Below are 19,080 nucleotides of genomic sequence, written 5' to 3' on the forward strand. Positions count from 1 at the left end.
GATCTACCCAGTCCATACTAAAAAGGCAAGTGTGGAGTGGTTTATTTTATTCTAAATTAGTTTACTCTTTAAAAGGACAAATACTTTTGTAGTTTTAAAAAAAATAGCTAATCAAAGAGAAAGGCTATTTATAGAATTCATGTATTAGGAAGAGTGTACAAACCTAAAGTACACTTTTTTTTCTAATATTTCATCATCAAGTGTGGCGGATGTTTTAATCTAAATTTTTATCATATTGTATTATTTTGAAAGAAATGCATATATAAAATGTTAGTAAAGTATAAATTACAAATAAAACCTTTAAATTCTAAGTAGAATGGATTATTATATTGAATTAAATTAGAGTGAAAAGGGAATGAGAGATGGAAAGGAAAAATGAAATATATAGTTCTCTGTAATTTTACAAAAGGGAGTTTTTTTGTAAGTGTGAATCTGACACAAGAGTCAAATAAATTAAGAGAGGAAAATAATAAATGTCAAAAGTTATTTTATCTCATTAGAAAGCACAAAAATCTTTTAGAATTCTTCAGGATTGGCTAAGTGTCAGATCACGATACATAAAAAAAAAATAAACCTGTACCTTTCAGCTTTACAAATGTGGATTTTTTTTAGAGGTAAAATATTTCTAAGTGGTTGATTTCATTTTAGCACTTGCTCAGAAAAATTTGCCTAAATTAACTGATGATGAGAACCATTGGGGTATTTGTTAACTACAGCTTTGCAGAGTCCCTCTTACCTATGATTTATGGGGCCATGGGTATTTCTCAGGGGGTTAAGTTTTAATTACCCATGTGATTTTGATCATTGAGGAACTTTGGGAAACATTGTTTAAGAAAGGTTTTGAAATCAGCTATATGAGACAACAAACGCAGCTGAAAGAATGGAAAGAAAACTGACTATGTTCAAAACTTCTTCTTCCAAAATGGAGAAGGTCACATAGAGAAGGTCACATAAAACCAGCTCTAAGTGAAATGGGGTTTTATACTTTTGGTAGACAGTGAGCTTAAATCTACCTTTCCTATTCTAAAGGATTTAAAGACTAAAATATAGAAATGTTGATCTTTATTTTCTAGAATTTTACCTCATTTTTAGTACTCAGTTTCAAATGTTCTTCTAATTATTAAAGTTACAGATGAAAACAAATACAAAAATGAGATTTTAAAATCATTTATTATCTGCTATAAAGCACCATTTCTTAATTACGTCTCTGTAATACGTTAGTGTTAAGAGAAAAGTGAATTTATAGTCTTCTTAACCATTTTGTAAAAAAGATATTTTCATAGTTTGATTAAACTCTGAATACCTGACTGGTAAATATATTCAATAAGGAATTCAACCTATTATCACCCTTTAAGGGAAATTGCGTTAAGGCCATTCTGGTTGACAAATGTTTAATCCCAGAAAGATTACATAATCTTTCAATAACCCATGCTAAAATACAACTTTATATGCAAGACAAATTACTTTTATGCAAACTGAAGTTCTTATCATGATTTCCCTATGATTCTTTTCTAAAATTCCCATCGAACTGCCTCAGGCTATTGGCTGTATCTCTTCTCAGTTCCATAGAGTGAGAGGCAGGATTTTCTTTCCCATTATGTTGCACTTGCAAATGTTATGTTTCATGGCAAAAGTAATTTGTAGATATAATTAATAGTGCTAATAAGCTGACCTTATAATTGAAGACTTATGTTGCCTTTTTGATTTGGGCCCAGTGTCACATGATAAAATTGTGGTGCTTTAAGCAGCTAAATTTGTGATTTTCTTATGGCTTCCCACAGGGTTCAGTGGGTAAAGAATCAACATACAATGCAGGAGACTAAGATTTGATCCCTGGATTGGAAAGATTCCTTGAAGTAGGAAATGGCAAACCAACCCAGTATTCTTGCCAGAAAAGAATCACAAGGATAAGTGGAGCCTGGTGAGCTGCAGTCCAATAGGTCGAAAAGAATCAGATACGACTGAGTGACTAAGTACACAAGCAGTCAAATTTGTGATATTCATATGGCAACAATAGAAAACTAGTAGGTAATGTACCTAGTAGAGTGTAATCAACAAACGGTTCAATTCAGTCGCTCAGCCATGTCCGACTGTTTGCAACCCCATGGACTGCAGCATGCCAGGAGTCCCTGTCCATCACCAACTTCAAGACTTTGCTCAAACTCATGTCCATCGAGTTGGTGATGACATCCAATCATTTTGTCCTCTGTTCCCTTTTCTTCCTGCCTTCAACCGATCTCAGCATCAGGGTCTTTTCCAATGAAGGAGTTCTTTGCATCAGGTGGCCATGTTGGAGCTTCAGCATCAGACCTTCCAATGAATATTCAGGACTCATTTCATTTAGGATTGACAGGTTTGATCTCCTTTCAGTCCAAGGGACTCTCAAGAGTCTTCTCCAAGACTACAGTTCAAAAGCATCAATTCTTTGGCACTCAGCTGTGGTCCAGTACTCATATCCATACATGACTACTGGAAAAACTATAGCTTTGACTAGACATATCTTTGTCGGCAAAGTAATATCTCTGCTTTTTAATATGCTGTCTAGGTGGGTCATAGCTTTTTTCCAAGGTGCAAGCGTCTTTTAATTTCATGGCTGCAGTCACCATCTGCACTGATTTTCAGTTCAGTTCAGTCACTCAGTCATGTCCGACTCTTTGCTACTCAATGGACTGCAGTATGCCAGGCCTTCCTGTCCATCACCAACTCTTGGAGTTTACTCAAACTCATGCCCATTGAGTCAGTGATGCCATCTAACCATCTACTCCTCTGTCATCCTCTTCTCCTCCTGCCTTCAATCTTTCCCAGCATCAGGGTCTTTTCAGATGAGTCAGCTCTTCACATCAGGTGGCCAAAGTATTGGAGTTTCAATTCCAACATCAGCCTGTCCAATGAACGCTCAGGACTGATGTCCTTTAGGATGGACTGGTTGGATCTCCTTGCATGCCAACGAACTCTCAAGAGTCTTCTCCAACACCATAGTTCAAAAGCATTAATTCTTCAGCACTCAGCTTTCTTTATAGTCCAACTCTCACATCCAGACGTGCCTACTGGAAAAACCATAGCTTTGACTAGATGGACCTTTGTTGGCAAAGTAATGTCTCTGCTTTTTAATATGCTGTCTAGGTTGGTCATAAGTTTCCCACCAAGGAATAAGCGTCTTTTTAATTTCATGGCTGCAGTCACCATCTGCAGTGATTTTGGGGGCCCCCAAAAATAAAGTCAGCCACTGTTTCCTCATCTATTTGCCATGAAGTGCTAGGACCAATGCCATGATCTTAGTTTTCTGAATGTTGAGCTATAAGCCCACTTTTTCACTCTCCTCTTTCACTTTCATCAAGAGGCTCTTTAGTTCTTCTTCAATTTCTGCCTTAAAGGTGGTATCGTCTGCATATCTGAGGTTATTGATATTTCTCCCGGCAATCTTGATTCCAGCTTGTGTTTCTTCCAGACCAGTGTTTCTCATGATGTATTCTGCATGTAAATTAAATAAGCAGGGTGACAACATACAGCCTTGACATACTCCTTTTCCTATTTGGAACCAGTCTGTCATTCCCGGTCCAGTTCTAACTTTTGCTTTCTGATCTGCATACAGGTTTTCAAGAGGCAGGTCAGGTGCTGATATTCCCATCTCTTTAAGAATTTTCCATAGTTTATTATAATCCACACAGTCAGAGGTTTTGGCACAGTCAATAAAGCAGAAATAGGTGTTTTCCTGGAACTCCCTTGCTTTTCCTATGATCCAGCAGGTGTTGGCAATTTGATCTCTGGTTCCTCTATCTTTTCTGAAACCAACTTGAACATCTGGAAGTTCATGACTGAAACAGTGATTTTGGAGCCCTACAAAATAAAGTTTGTCACTCTTTCTATTGTTTCCCCATCTATTTGCCATGAAGTAATGGGACCAAATGCCATGATTGTAGTTTTCTGAATGTTGATTTTAAGCCAGCTTTTTCACTCTCCTCTTTCACCTTCATCAGGAGGCTCTTTAGTTCCTCTTTCCCCCATAAGGGTTTCCGCATCCTTCCATAAGGGTGGTTTTATTAATATCTGAGTTGATTGATATTTCTCCTGGTAATCTTGATTCCAGGTTTAGCTAGTTACCAATCAACTACTCTAATTATTAACAGTACCTCTTGAAGTTTAAGGAATATATCTGGATCCACAGGGACTACTGAATGAGACCCATAATTTGCACTCTAGTTCTTTAAATCAAAAAAAAACTTTTTTTGAACTAACCTATTAAAATTCCAGTTTGCTAATTATCTAGCTAGGTATAAGAACTGTGAAGTGTCTGATATTTTATACCACTTCAAAGTTAGCTAGTCTGCTACAGTTTCATGATGTAGGTGGAATATATAGGAATCTGGTTAGAGACAAAGGATGGTCTTCAAAAAAAATGGTGCTGAAACAAATGAGCATCCCTATGCATTGTTAACTGCCCTCCCCTCAAAAAAAAAAAAAAGGTATTATTACTCTCAGCAATAACAATAGTCAAAATCCCAGTTCCCACAAAGTAGCAGGAAGGGAATCAGGTGGTGTCTTCCCAGTTGGTGATTGTGTTACAGGAAAAGGACATCAAACTCAAAGACTCAGTCTTTTTAGGTGGTAAGTCTTCTTAATTTTGTCCTAAAAGGAGAAATTGTATTTATCATACTGCATAGTATGCACATCTGCCTTTTGGTCCATAGGAAGCTAGTGTCTCTATCTTTCAAGGCTATTTTATATACAAATATTATTGAAAAAATAGTCCAAACCAAAATGATAGTGTTCCACTCATTTTTATGGTTACTTTGGTCAGCACTTCCCCCCCACCTCAACCTTCAGGGTGTTTCATACATTTGTAATGTTGTTATATTGTTTTTTCACATTCTATATTTTATCCTGAAATCTCCTAGTCTCCTAAAAGATGTATTTATTTTCATAAATTAAGATCCCCTTTAGTGCTGTAATGTCTCAGATGGTAAAGAATCCGCTTGCAGTACAGGAGACCCAGGTTCTATCGCTGGATTGGGAAAATCCCCCGGAGAAGGAAATATCTATCCACTCTAGTATTCTTGCCTTTAGAATTTCATGGGCAGAGGAGTATGGTGGCTACATTCCATGGGCTTGCAAAGAGTCAGACACGACTGAGTGACTAACACTTTCATACTTTTAAGTGCTGTGGTTTTATACATAATGTCATATGCCTACCATTACAGTGTCATATAGAATAATTTCACTGTGCCTCAAATTCTGTTTCACATATTCAACCCTTTTTCCCATCTCTATTAGCCCTTAAATCTATTGATATATTTAACTATTAGTTTTGTCTGTTCTAGACTACTGTATAATTGGAATCTTACCACATGTAGCCTTTTCAGAATTTTTGCTTTCACATAAAAATAAGCACTTAAGATTTAACCATGTCTTTTTGTGGGTTGATAGCTCATTTGCTTTTTCCATTTATTGTTTATTTTATTGGAATATAATTGCTTTATGATATTGTATTAGTTTCCGCTGTACAGCAAAATGAATTGCTATATGTATACATATATCCTCTCCCTTTTAAACCCCGCTCCCACTTCCTCCAACCCACCCATCTCACCAAGCTGAGATGTTCTGTATAGCATATCTGTGTGCTATATAGTATATCTGCTGTGTATTTAACAGCTCCTTACTAGGCATCTATTTCACACATAGTAGTGTACATATGTCAGTGCTACTCTCCCAATTCATCTCACCTGCATTTTCCCACTTTGTGTTCATGTATCTGTTCTCTGCATCTCTATTCTTGCCCTGCAAATAAGGTCATCTGTACCATTTGTCTAGAGTCCATATATATGCATTGACATGTGATATGTTTTTCTCTTTCTAACTGACTTCACTTTGTATGATAGACTCTAGGTCCATCCACATCACTACAAATGACCTGATTTAATTCCTTTATATGACTGCATAATATCCCATTATATATATGTACCACACCTTCTTTATCTATTCATCTGTTGATGGACATTTAGATTGCTTCCATGACTTGGCTATTGTAAATAATGTTACAGTGAGTACTGGAGTGCATGTGTCTTTTTGAATTATGGTTTTCTCAGGATATATGCCTAATATTGGGATTGCTGAGTCATATGGTAGTTCCATTTTTAGTTATTTACAGAACCTGCATACTACTATCCATAGTTGGTGTATCAATTTACTTCCCACCAACAGTGCAAGAGAGTTCCCTTATCCCCACACCCTCTCCAACATTTGTTATTGGTGGACTTTTTAGTGATGGCCATTCTTACTGGTGTGAGTTGTTACTTCAGTGTAGTTTTAATTTGCATTTCTCTAATAATTAGCAGTGTTGCGTATCTTTTCATGTTTGTTGGCGATCTGTATGTCTTCTTTGGAAAAATGTTTATTTGGGTCTCTCACCCATTTTTTGATTGGGTTGTTTGTTTGTTTTTGATATTGAGATGCATGTTGTTGTTGTTTAGTCACTAAGTCCTGTCTAATTCTTTTGTGATTGCATGGACTGTTGCCTTCAGGGCTCCTCTGTCCATGGGATTTCCCAGGGAAGAACACTGGAGTATGTTGCCGTTTCCTTCTCTGGGGTATCTTTCAAACCCAGGAATTGAGCCTGCAATTGGGATCCTGCTGCAATTTATGTTATGTTCTGCCTGTGTTTCCTTCTAAGAGTTTTATGGTTTCTGGTTTTACACTTAGGTCTTTAATCCATTTGGGGTTTATTTTTTTAATATGGTGTTAAGGAAGTGTTGTAATTTCATTCTTCTACATTTAGTTGTCCAGTTTTCCCAGCAGCACATATTGAAGAAGCTCTCTTTTTTCCATTATATGTTGTGCCTCCTTTGTCAAAGATAAGGTGCCCATATGTATGTAGGTTTATTTCTGGGCTTTCTGTCTTGTTCCATTGATTTATATTTGCTTTTATGTGCAGTACCATACTGTCTTGATTACTGTAGCTTTATATAGTCTGAAGTCAGGGAGCCTGATTCTTCCAACTCTGTTTCTCTTTCTTAAGATTGTTTTGGCTATTGAAGGTCTTTTGTATTTCCATACAAATTTTTAAATTTTTGTTCTAGTTCCGTGGAAATTCCCACTGGTAATTTAACAGGGATGACATTGAATCTGTAGATAGCTTTGGTTAATACAGTAATTTTGACAGTATTAATTCTTCTAATCCAAGAATATGATATGTCTCCATCTATTTGTGCCATCTTTGATTTCTTTCATCAATGTTTTATAGTTTTCTACATACAGGTCTTTTGTCTCCTTAGGTAGGTTTATTCCTAGGTATTTTATCCTTTTTGTTGTAATGATAAATGGGGTTATTTCCTTAATTTCTCTTTCTGAACTTTCATTGTTAGTGTTTTGGATTGCAAGAGATTTCTAGGTGTGTTTGTATCTTGCTACTTCATGAAATTCATTGTTTAGCTTAGGCTTCCCAAGTGGTGATCGGGGTTTGATCCCTGGGTCAGAAAGAACAGCTGGAGTAGGAAATGGCAACCTGCTCCAATATTCTTGCCTGGAAAATTCCATGGACAGAGGAGAATGGCGGAATACAGTCCATGGGGTTACAAAGAGTCAGACATGACTGAGCACACACATACACACAGTTTTCTGGTGATATCTTTAGGAATTTTTGTGTACAGTATTAATATCATGTCATCTGGAGACAAAGTTTTACTTCTTTTTGAACCTAGATTCCTTGAGTTCCTAACCGCCCCCCCCCCCGCCCCGATTGATGTGGCTAGGAATTCAAGATTTATGTTGAATAATAGTGGCAAGAGTGGGTACCCTTGTCTTGTTCCTGATCTTCAAAGAAATGCTTGCAGTTTTTCACCATTGAGAATAATGTTTGCTGTGGGTTTATAAAGAAAGCTGAGCACAGAAGAATTGATGCTTTTGAACTGTGGTGTTGGAGAAGACTCTTGAGAGTTCCTTGGACTGCAAGGAGATCCAACCAGTCCATCCTAAAGGAGATAAGTCCTGGGTGTTCTCTGGAAGGACTGATGTTGAAGCTGAAACTCCAATACATTGGCCACCTGATGCAAAGAGCTGACTCATTGGAAAAGACCCTGATGCTGGGAAAGATTGAGGGCAGAAGGAGAAGGGGACAACAGAGGATGAGATGGTTGAATGGCATCGCCGACTCAATGGACATGGGTTTGGGTGGACTCCAGGAGTTGTTGACGGACAGGGAGGTCTGGCGTGCTGCAGTTCTTGGGGTCACAAAAAGTCAGACAAGACTGAGCAACTGAACTGAACTGTACTGTCATATATTACCTTTATTATATTGAGTTTGGTTCCCGCTACTCAGTGTACTTTCTGGAGTTTTTATTGTAAATGGATATTGAATTTTATTGAAAGGTTTTTCTCTCTGAGTAATACGTCATTATATAGATATATCACAATTTCTGTATTCATGCACCTATTGAAGGACTTCTTGGTTGCTTCTAGTTTTGACAAGTGTTAATATAGCTGTTGTTACCATGCACATGAAAGTTTTTCTGTAGATATAGTATAGTATAATAATGGTGAAAATTGCTCTTTGCAACCCCATGGACTATACAGGTCATGGAATTCTCCAGGCCAGAATACTGGAGTGGGAGCCTTTCCCTTCTCCAGGGGATCTTCCCAACCCAGGAATTGAACCCGGGTCTCCTGCATTGTGGCAGATTCTTTATCATCTGAGCCACCAGGGATATAGATTTTCAAATAAATTGGGTAAAAACCTGGGAGTGTGAGTGCCACGTCAAATGGTAAGAGTATGATTAGCTTTGTAAGGAACTGCCAAATTCCCTTCCAAAGTGATTAACCAGTTTGTATTCCAACCAGCAAATGAATGAGAGTTCTGTTACTTTGCCCTCTAAATCGACAATGAGTATTATTAGTTATTTTTATTTTCTGGATTCCAGATTTTCTAATACCATTTTGACTTGCATTTCCTATTGAAAAATAATATTGAGAATGCTTTCATGTGCTTGTTTTTCCTTCTCATATATTGAGTTGTCTGTTCAGATCTTTTGTCAGTTTTTAAATTGGGTTGTTAGTTTTCTTATTATTGAAGTTTAAAATTCTATGAAGGTTTTAGAAACCATTGCATACTAATATATTTGTTTTGTGAATATCTTCAAGTCTGTAGGTTGATTTAGTTCTTTTAGTAGTATCTTAAGCAGGAGAAGGAGATGGCACCCCACTTGAGTACTCTTTCCTGGCAAATCCCATGGACGGAGGAGCCTGGTAGGCTGCAGTCCATGGGGTCGCAAAGAGTCGGACATGATTGAGCAACTTCCCTTTCACTTTTCACTTTCATGCATTGGAGAAGGAAATGACAACCCAATCCAGTGTTCTTTCTTGGAGAATCCCAGGGATGGGGGAGCCTGGTGGGTTGCCATCTATGGGGTCACACAGAGGAGGACACGACTGAAGTGACTTAGCAGCAGCAGCAAGCAGAAAGTGAAGAGGAACTAAAAAGCCTTTTGATGAAGTTGAAAGAAGAGAGTGAAAAAGTTAAAACTCAACATTTAGAAAATGAAGATCATGGCATCCTGTCCATTAACTTCATGGGAAATAGATGGGGAAACAGTGGAAACAGTGGTCAGACTTTATTTTTAGGCGCTCCAAAATCACTGCAGATGGTGACTGCAGCCATGAAATTAAAAGATGCTTACTCCTTGGAAGGAAAGTTATGACCAACCTAGATAGCATATTCAAAAGCAGAGACATTACTTTGCCAACAAAGGTTCGTCTAGTCAAGGCTATGGATTTTCCAGTTGTCATGTATGGATGTGAGAGGTGGACTGTGAAGAAAGCTGAGTGCTGAAGAATTGATGCTTTTGAACTGTGGTGTTGGAGAAGACTCTTGAGAGTCCCTTGGACTGCAAGGAGATCCAATCAGTCCATTCTGAAGGAGATCAGCCCTGGGATTTCTTTGGAAGGAATGATGCTAAAGCTGAAACTCCAGTACTTTGGCCACCTCATGCAAAGAGTTGACTCATTGGAAAAGACTCGGATGCTGGGAGGGATTCGGGGCAGGAGGAGAAGGGGACAACGGAGAATGAGATGGCTGGATAACATCACTGACTCGATGGACGTGAGTCTGTGTGAACTCCGGGAGATGGTGATGGACAGGGAGGTCTGGCATGCTGCAATTCATGAGGTTGCAAAGAGTCGGACATGACTGAGCGACTGAACTGAACTGAACTGACTAAGCAAGTATTTAATCTTAATAAAAATCAACTTTTTCTTTCATGGATAAAGCTTTGGTATTATACTTAAATCTGAGTTTACATAAAATTCACCCTGTTTTTTTATTTTTTTTCAGTTTTGGTGGTATGGTGGTGAGCATAGCTGCCTTCTCCTATGTTTTCTTTCAGAAGGTTTATAGTTTTGAATTTTACATTTACACCTGTAATCCATTTTGAGTCAGTTTTTGTGAAAGATGTAAGATCTTTTCTGGGTCTATTTTTTGGACATAAAAATGCATATATGGATGCCCAAATATTCTGCACTGTTTGTTCAAAAACCATCCTTCATTGAATTTCATTGGCTTCTTTGTCATAGATCAATTGTCTGTGTTTAAAAGAATCTATTTCTGTGTTCTCAATTTTGTTCCTTTAGAATTAAAGTCTATTTTTTTCACCAAGACTGGGCTGTGTTGCATATTGTAGTTTTATAATAAATCTTAGAATCATGTATTTTGAGTCCCCCAACTATCTTCTTCAGTATTGTGTTGTGTATCATAGGAATTTTGCCTTTCCATATAAACTTTAGAGTTTGTTGATATCTATAAAGTGCTTAGTAGTATGGCGGTTTAGTCACTAAGTCACGTCCAGCTCTTTGTGACCCCATAGACGGCAGCCCACCAGCCTTCTCTCTCCATGGGATTTTCCAGACAAGAATACTGAAATGGGTTTCAATTTCCTTCTCCAGGGGATCTTCTGCTCTCAGGGAATGAAACTGGGTCTCCTGCATTGCAGGTGGACTCTTTATCAACTGAGCCACCAGAATGCTTACTATGATTTTAAATATGATTACAATGAATTTATAGATCAATAAGGAAATAATTGACAGAATAACAGTGTTTAGTTTTACAATCCATATGCATAGAATATCCATTTGTATGTTTAGATATACTTTGATTTCTTTAGTCAGAATTTTAAAGTTTTCCACATAAAGGTTTTGTAAATATTTTGTTGCATTTATAGTTAAGAATTTCCTTTTCTGGTGCTATGTTAAATGGTGTTTTTAAAACAGTAATGTTAGTTGCTCATTGCTGGTATCTAGAAGGATAATTGATTTACATGATTCATTCCAATAGTCTATTGTTTGTACTTCAAGATTTTTTTTTTTCCGTAAACAGTCATGTCACATGTAACACAATTTTGTCTATAAAATTTTGCATCCTTTTCTTGTCATATTGCATTGGCTAGAACTTTCAGTGTGACATTGACTGGATGTAGTAAAAGAGGACACCTGTATGTTGCTCTTGATCTTAGAGATAAAATGTACTATGAGATGTAGGCTTTTTGTAGTTGTTCATTTTTACTTTGAGAAAGGTATTCTGTATAGGTGTGTTTTTCTTGTGGTTTTAATTCTAAATGGATTTTTTTTTCAAATTCTTTTTCTGTATCAACTGATATAATCATATAGTTTATCTTCTTTATACTATTGATAGAGTAGATTATATTGTTTTTTGAAATATTGAACCAGCCTTGCATATTTGGGGTATATCATACTTTTTCATGGTGTATAATTCTTTTTATACATTGTTGGATTTGATTTCATAATATTTTACACGTAGATTTTTGCATCCATGTTCATAAACAGTGTAGTCTCTGGTGCTTCTTTCTTTTTGCACAGAAGGTGATTCTGGCCTCATTAAATGAGGCAGAAAGAGTCCTTTCTTTTTCTATTTTCTAAAAAATATTCTGAAGATTTGAAATCATTTCTTCCCTCTGTGTTTATAAAAATTCACTAATGAGACCATCTGGGCCTGGAACTCTCTCTTTTAGACATTGTTAGTCATTGACTCACTTTTTAAATATACACCTATTCGTACTATATATTTCTCATTGTAAAAGTTTTCATCTATCAATTTTGAAATATAAGTGACATACAGCATTCTATAAGCTTAAGGTGTATGGCATGATTTGACATGTATACATCATGAAATATAACATCCAGTGTTTTATATACATACACAAATAAATAGAAGAGTATTTTCTTTGTAATGAGTTCTCAAGATTTTCTCTCAATTATTTTCATATATAACATACAGCAGTGTTAATGTTTATCATGTCATGCATTACATCTCTAGTACTTCTTTATCTTATAACTAAAAGTTGTAGAACTATATAGAACTTAGAACTATAACTTTATCTTATAACTATACCTTCTGTCTGCCTTCATCCAACTCCTCTTCGCTCTAGCCCCTGCTTCTAGTAACTACAAATGTGATCTCTTTACCTATAAATCTGATTTTGAAGTGTAATTGACCTCAAACAGTGTTAGTCCCTGATATACAACATAGTGTTTTAGTATTTCTATATATTTCAGAATTACCACTGTGGTAAGTCTAGCTATGATCTGTCACCATATAAAAATATTACATACTTAGTGATATTCCTCACACTGTATCTTTCATATCTGTGACTCATTTTACAATAGGAAATTTGTCCATCTTAATCTTCACTTACATCTTTTCTCATTCCCTCCACCTCTCCTCTGGCAATCATGTGTTTTTTCTCTGTATCTATAATGGTCTGTTTGATTATTTTTATTTTCTTTTTTATAACCCACATGAAAATGAAATGATAAAGACTTTGACATTTTCTGTCTGACTTATTATAACCTATAGGCCCATCCGTGTTGTTACAAATGGTAAGATTTCCCTTTTTGTGGCTGAGTGATACTACACTGTGTATGTGTTTGTACATACTGCATCTTTATCCATTCATTTAGTGATGGCAAGGTGCTTCTGTCTTGGCTATTGTAAATAATGCTGTATTTAACATAGTACATATATCTTTCTGAATTAGTATCATAATTTTTTTGGATAAATATGTAGTAGTGGAATTGAAGGATCACATGGTAGTTCTATTTTTTATTTTTTAAGGAATCGCCATACTGTTTTAACAGTGGCCATACCAATATACATCCCCACCAATTTTTCTTTACATCCTCACCAATACATATTATTTGTTGTCTTTTGATGATAGCCATTCTGACATATGTGAGGTGACATCTCATTCTGGTTTTTATTTGCATTCCTCTGATTAGTGATGTTGAACATTCTTTATGTGCCTGCTGATCATCTATATATCTTCTTTGGAAAATGTCCATTCAGGTCCTCAGCCCATTTTTCAATCAGGTTATTTGATTTTTTTTTTTTTTTGATGTTGAGTTGTATGAGTTCTTTATATATATAGGATATTAATCCCTATTAGGTATGTATTTTGCAAATGTCTTCCTCCATTCAATATTTCAGTTCAGTTAAGTTGCTCAGTCAGGTCCAACTGTTTGTTACCCCATGAATCGCAGCATGTCAACCCTCCCTGTCCATCACCAAACCCAGAGTTTACCCAAACTCATGTCCATTGAGTCAGTGATGCAATCCAACCATCTCATCCTCTGTTGTCCCTTTCTCCTCTTGCCCTCAATCTTTCCCAGCATCAGGGTCTTTTCAGATGAGTAAGCTCTTCATATCAGGTGGCCAAAGTATTGGAATTTCAGCTTCAACATCAGTCCTTCCAGAGAACACCCAGGACTGATCTCCTTTAGGATGGACTGGTTTGATCTCCTTGCAGTCCAAACTCTCAAGAGTATTCTCCAACACCATAACTCAAAAGCATCAATTCTTATGTTGTCAGCTTTCTTTATAGTCCAATTCTCACATCTATACATGACCACTGGAAAAACCATAGCCTTGACTAGAAGGACCTTTGCTGACAAAGTAATGTCTCTGCTTTTGAATATGCTGTCTAGGTTGATCATAACTTTCCTTCCAAGGAGTAAGCATCTTTTAATTTCATGGCTGCAATCACCATCTGCACTGATTTGGGAGCCCCCCAAAATAAAGTCAGCCACTGTTTCCACTGTTTCCCCATTTATTTGTCATGAAGTGATGGGACCAGATGCCATGATATTAGTTTTCTAAATGTTGAGCTTTAAGCCCACTTTTTCAGTCTCCTCTTTCACTTTCATCAAGAAGCTCTTTAGTTCTTCTTCACTTTCTGCCATAAGGGTGGTGTCATCTGCATTTCTGAGCTTATTGATATTTCTCCCGGTGATCTGGATTCCAGCTTGTGCTTCCTCCACTCCAGCACTTCTCATGATTTACTCTGCATATAAGTTAAATAAGCAGGGTGACAATATACAGCCTTAACACTCCTTTTCCTATTTGGAACCAGTCTGCTGTTCCGTGTCCAGTTCTAACTGTTGCTTCTTGACCTGCATATAGATATCTCAGGAGGCAGGTCAGATGGTCTGGTGTTCCCATCACTTTAAGAATTTTCCACAGTTTGTTGTGATCCACACAGTCAAAGGCTTGGGTGTATTCAATAAAACAGAAGTAGGTATTTATCTGGAACTCTTGCTTTTTTGATGATCCAAGGATGTTGGCAATTTGATCTCTGGTCTCTCTGCCTTTTCTAAATCCAGCTTGAACATCTGGAAGTTCACAGCAACTGTATTTGCTCATTCTTCAAATATGGCTCAAAGTTCGTCATCAGAGATGTATAGTCTATGTCTTCATTTTAATTTTGTTCGCTTTGATGAAAGCTTTTCTCAAATTAATAACTTATCATGTACATTTTTCCTAACCCAGTTTTCTAATGCCTAACATTTTTTCTACCTTATGTATGTGTGATTGTAACATTCTGTTAATTTCAAAGTAGAGTTCTTGGTATCCTAAAATAAAGTCTGCACTTCTATGATAATCCATTATATTTCTTTTACATTCATTGCTTAACCTGTAAAACTTAATCTTTAGTTAATAAATCTTTTCCAATTTGCAATATGTATTACCTACTATCTCTAATGGTCTTCCGTTGTGGCTCAGCTGGTAAAGAATCCTCCTGCAATGCCAGAGACCTGGGTTCAATTCCTGGATTGGGAAGATCCCCTGGAAAAGGGAAAGGCTACCCACTCCAGTATTCTGGCTTGGAGAGTTCCATGGACTATATAGTCCATGGGGTTGCAAAGAGTCGGACACATGAGCGAATTTCACTTTGTTTCACTTTCTCTAACAGTCACTGCCTGTGTGTGTTCTTAGTTGCTCAGTCATGCCCAACTCTTTGCAACCCCTCTTTGTGGACTATAGCCAAGCATGCTCCTCTGTCTGTGGGGATTCTCCAGGCAAGAATAGTGGAGTGGGTTGCCATGACCTCCACCAGGGAATCTTCGCAACCCAGGGATCAAATCCAGGTCTCCCACATTGCAGGCAGATTTTCTACCATCTGAGCCACCAGGGAAGCCCAAGAATCCTGGAGTGGGTAACCTATCACTTCTCCTGGGGATCTGGTGGGGTGGTACATTACTGGCAGAAGAAAAATTCTGTGGTCACCAGAAAATGCAATACCATATGAGAGGGTATTTAGGAGCATTTAACTAATTTTTTTTTTTTTTCTGTCTGTCTCTTATTTTGGGGGGTATGTTGTTTTTCTTTTCTTTTTTTTTTTTGAAATTTCTCTTAAGATCATGCATGTGTCCTCAATTTTATTTTTATCTAGTTACATCATTTTATGCATTTTGCATAAATTTCATGAATATTTTTAATAGGCTGATTTCAGAAGTAATATATTTTGTTTTCTATGGATGAATATACATTTTATAAAAGAGGTAAAGAGACTGTTAGCTAAATGAAATTTCCTAACAAGTTTCAAAAATGGAAACTCATCTGGTAAATATGTAATTATTGTAGAGGCTAGAATGGAAAGGGAAAAAAAGCAACAGGAAAACAATATGGTAAAAATTATGGTAGTTATTTGAAAATAAAGATTGTAAGGATGATTCACTTCAGTTGTGTCCAACTCTGTGCGACCCCATATCCGCCAGCCCACCAGGCTTCCCCATCCCTGGGATTCTCCAGGCAAGAATACTGGAGTGGGTTGCCATTTCCTTCTCCAATGCATGAAAGTGAAAAATGAAAGTGAAGTCGCTCAGTCATGTCTGACTCTAGCGACCCCATGGACTGCAGCCTACCAGGCTCCTCTGTCCATGGGGTTTTCCAGGCAAGAGTACTGGAGTGGAGTGCCATTGCCTTCTCTGTGTAAGGATGATCAATTTTAGCAAACAGGATCTTAGGATATATATATATGAGACAAAATTTAGGATGTTGTTCTGTTCAGTTCACTTAGTCATGTCCTACTCTTTGCAACCCCATGACCCGCAGAATGCCAGGCCTCCTTGTCCATCACCAGCTCCTGGAGTCCACCCAAACACATGTACATTGAGTTGGTGATGCTATCCAACCATCTCATCCTCTGTAATCACCTTCCCCTCCTGCCCTCAATCTTTCCCAGCATCAGGGTCTTTTTAAATGAGTCAGCTCTTTGCATCAGGTGGCCAAAGTACTGAAGTTTCGGCTACAACATCAGTCCTTCCAAAGAACACCCAGGACTGATCTCCTTTAGGATGGACTGGTTTGATCTCCTTGCAGTCCAAACTCTCAAGAGTATTCTCCAACACCATAATTCAAAAGCATCAATTCTTCTGTTCTCAGCTCTCTTTATAGTCCAACTCTCACATCCATACATGACCACTGGAAAACCATAGCCTTGACTAGATGTACCTTTGTTGACAAAGTAATGTCTCTGCTTTTGAATATGCTGTCTAGGTTGGTCATAACTTTCCTTCCAAGGAGTAAGCATCTTTTAACTTCATGGCTGCAATCACCATCTGCACTGATTTTTGGAGCCCCCAAAAAATAAAGTCTGCCACTGTTTCCCCATCTATTTGCTATGAAGTGATGGGACCCAATGCCATGATCTTAGGTCTCTGAATGTTGAGCTTTAAGCCAACTTTTTCACTCTCCACTTTCACTTTCATCAAGAGGCTTTTTAGTTCTTCTTAACTTTCTGCAATAAGGGTGGTGTCATCTGCATATCTGAGGTTATTGATATTTCTCCCAGCAATCTTGATTCCAGCTTGTGCTTCCTCCAGCCCAGTGTTTCTCATGATGTACTCTGCATATACGTTAAATAAGCAGGGTGACAATATACAGCCTTGACGTATTCCTTTTCCTATTTAGAACCAGTCTGTTGTTCCATGTCCAGTTCTAACTGTTGCTTCCTGACCTGCATACAGGTTTCTCAAGAGGTGTTCCTATCTCTTTCAGAATTTTCTACAGTTTATTGTGATCCACACAGTCAAAGTCAATAAAGTAGAAATAGATGTTTTTCTGGAACTCTTTTGCTTTTTTGATGATCCAACCGATGTTGGCAATTTGATCTCTGGTTCCTCTGCCTTTTCTAAAACCAGCTTGAGCATCTGGAAGTTTACGGTTCATGTATTGCTGAAGCGTGGCTTGGAGAATTTTAAGCATTACTTTACTAGTGTGTGAGATGAGTGCAATTGTGTGGTAGTTTGAGCATTCTTCGGCATTGCCTTTCTTGAGTGCAGCACTTTCACAGAGTCATCTTTCAGGATTTGACATAGCTCAACTGGAATTCCATTACCTCTACTAGCTTTGTTCATAGTGGTACTTTCTAAGGCCCACTTGACTTCACATTCCAGGATGTCTGGCTCTAGGTGATTGATCACACTATTGTGATTATCTGAGTCGTGAAAATCTTTTTTGTGTATGGTCGACACTGAAATCAGATTTATTATATTTTTTAGGTAAAGATGGAAAAGCTCTATACCATCAGCAAAAGCAAGACTGGGAGCTGACTGTGGCTTGAATCATGAACTCCTTATTGCCAAATACAGACTTAAATTGAAGAAAGTGGAGAAAACCAGTAGACCATTCAGGTATGACCTAAATCAAATCCCTTATGACTATACAGTGGAAGTGAGAAATAGATTTAAGGGACTAGATCTGAAAGACAAGGTGCCTGATGAACTATGGATGGAGGTTCATGACATTGTACAGGAGATAGGAATTAAGACCATCCCCCCAAAAAATAAATGCAAAAAAGCAAAATGGCTGTCTGGGGAGGCCTTACAATTAGCTGTGAAAATAAGGGAAGTGAAAAGCAAAGGAGAAAAGGAAAGTTGTACCCATTTGAATGCAGAGTTCCAAATAATAGCAAGGAGAGATAAGAAAGCCTTCCTTAGTGATCAATGCAAAGAAATAGAGGAAGACAATAGAACAGGAAAGACCAGAGATCTCTTCAAGAAAATTAGAGATACCAAGGGAATATTTCATGCAAAGATGGACTCAATAAAGGACAGAAATTATAGGGACATAACAGAAGCAGAAGATATTAAGAAGAGGTGGCAAGAATACACAGAAAAACTATACAAAAAAGTTATTTACAACCCAGATAATCACAATGGTGCTGATGTAATAATTTGCTGATTAATTGCATGAAGAAAGATGAAAGGCCAAGGGTAGTATCACTATTTGTAAACTGGATATCTGGGTAAATGACAGTATTATTAGGCAAGGGAACAATAAGAAATGAATACCATGTTTGGATGGTAGAGTATAAATTTAATGATTTTTGTTCAGAACATCAGCAGAGAGATAGTCCAAATCTGGGGAAGGACATGTGGTAGGTGAAGCAGTACTGGAAGAATAGGTTACTGAGAAAGAGAGCAAAGACAGTGAGAGAAGAGAAATGAGAAATTTAGGAAAGTGACATTGAACACAAAAAGAGTCAACTAAGTTAACAACATTTGAAACCACTGACTTTAAATGCTTTATGCTGCTGCTGCTAAGTCGCTTCAGTCATGTCCGACTCTGTGCGACCCCATAGACAGCAGCCCACCAGGCTCCACGGTCCCCGGGATTCTCCAGGCAAGAACACTGGAGTGGGTTGCCATTTCCTTCTCCAATGCATGAAAGTGAAAAGTGAAAGTGAAGTCGCTCATTTCTGTCCGACTCTGAGCTACCCCATGGACTGCAGCCTACCAGGCTCC

This window comes from Bos indicus x Bos taurus, chromosome 6, assembly GCF_003369695.1.
Source record: "Bos indicus x Bos taurus breed Angus x Brahman F1 hybrid chromosome 6, Bos_hybrid_MaternalHap_v2.0, whole genome shotgun sequence".
In the NCBI taxonomy this organism is placed as follows: Eukaryota; Metazoa; Chordata; class Mammalia; order Artiodactyla; family Bovidae; genus Bos; species Bos indicus x Bos taurus.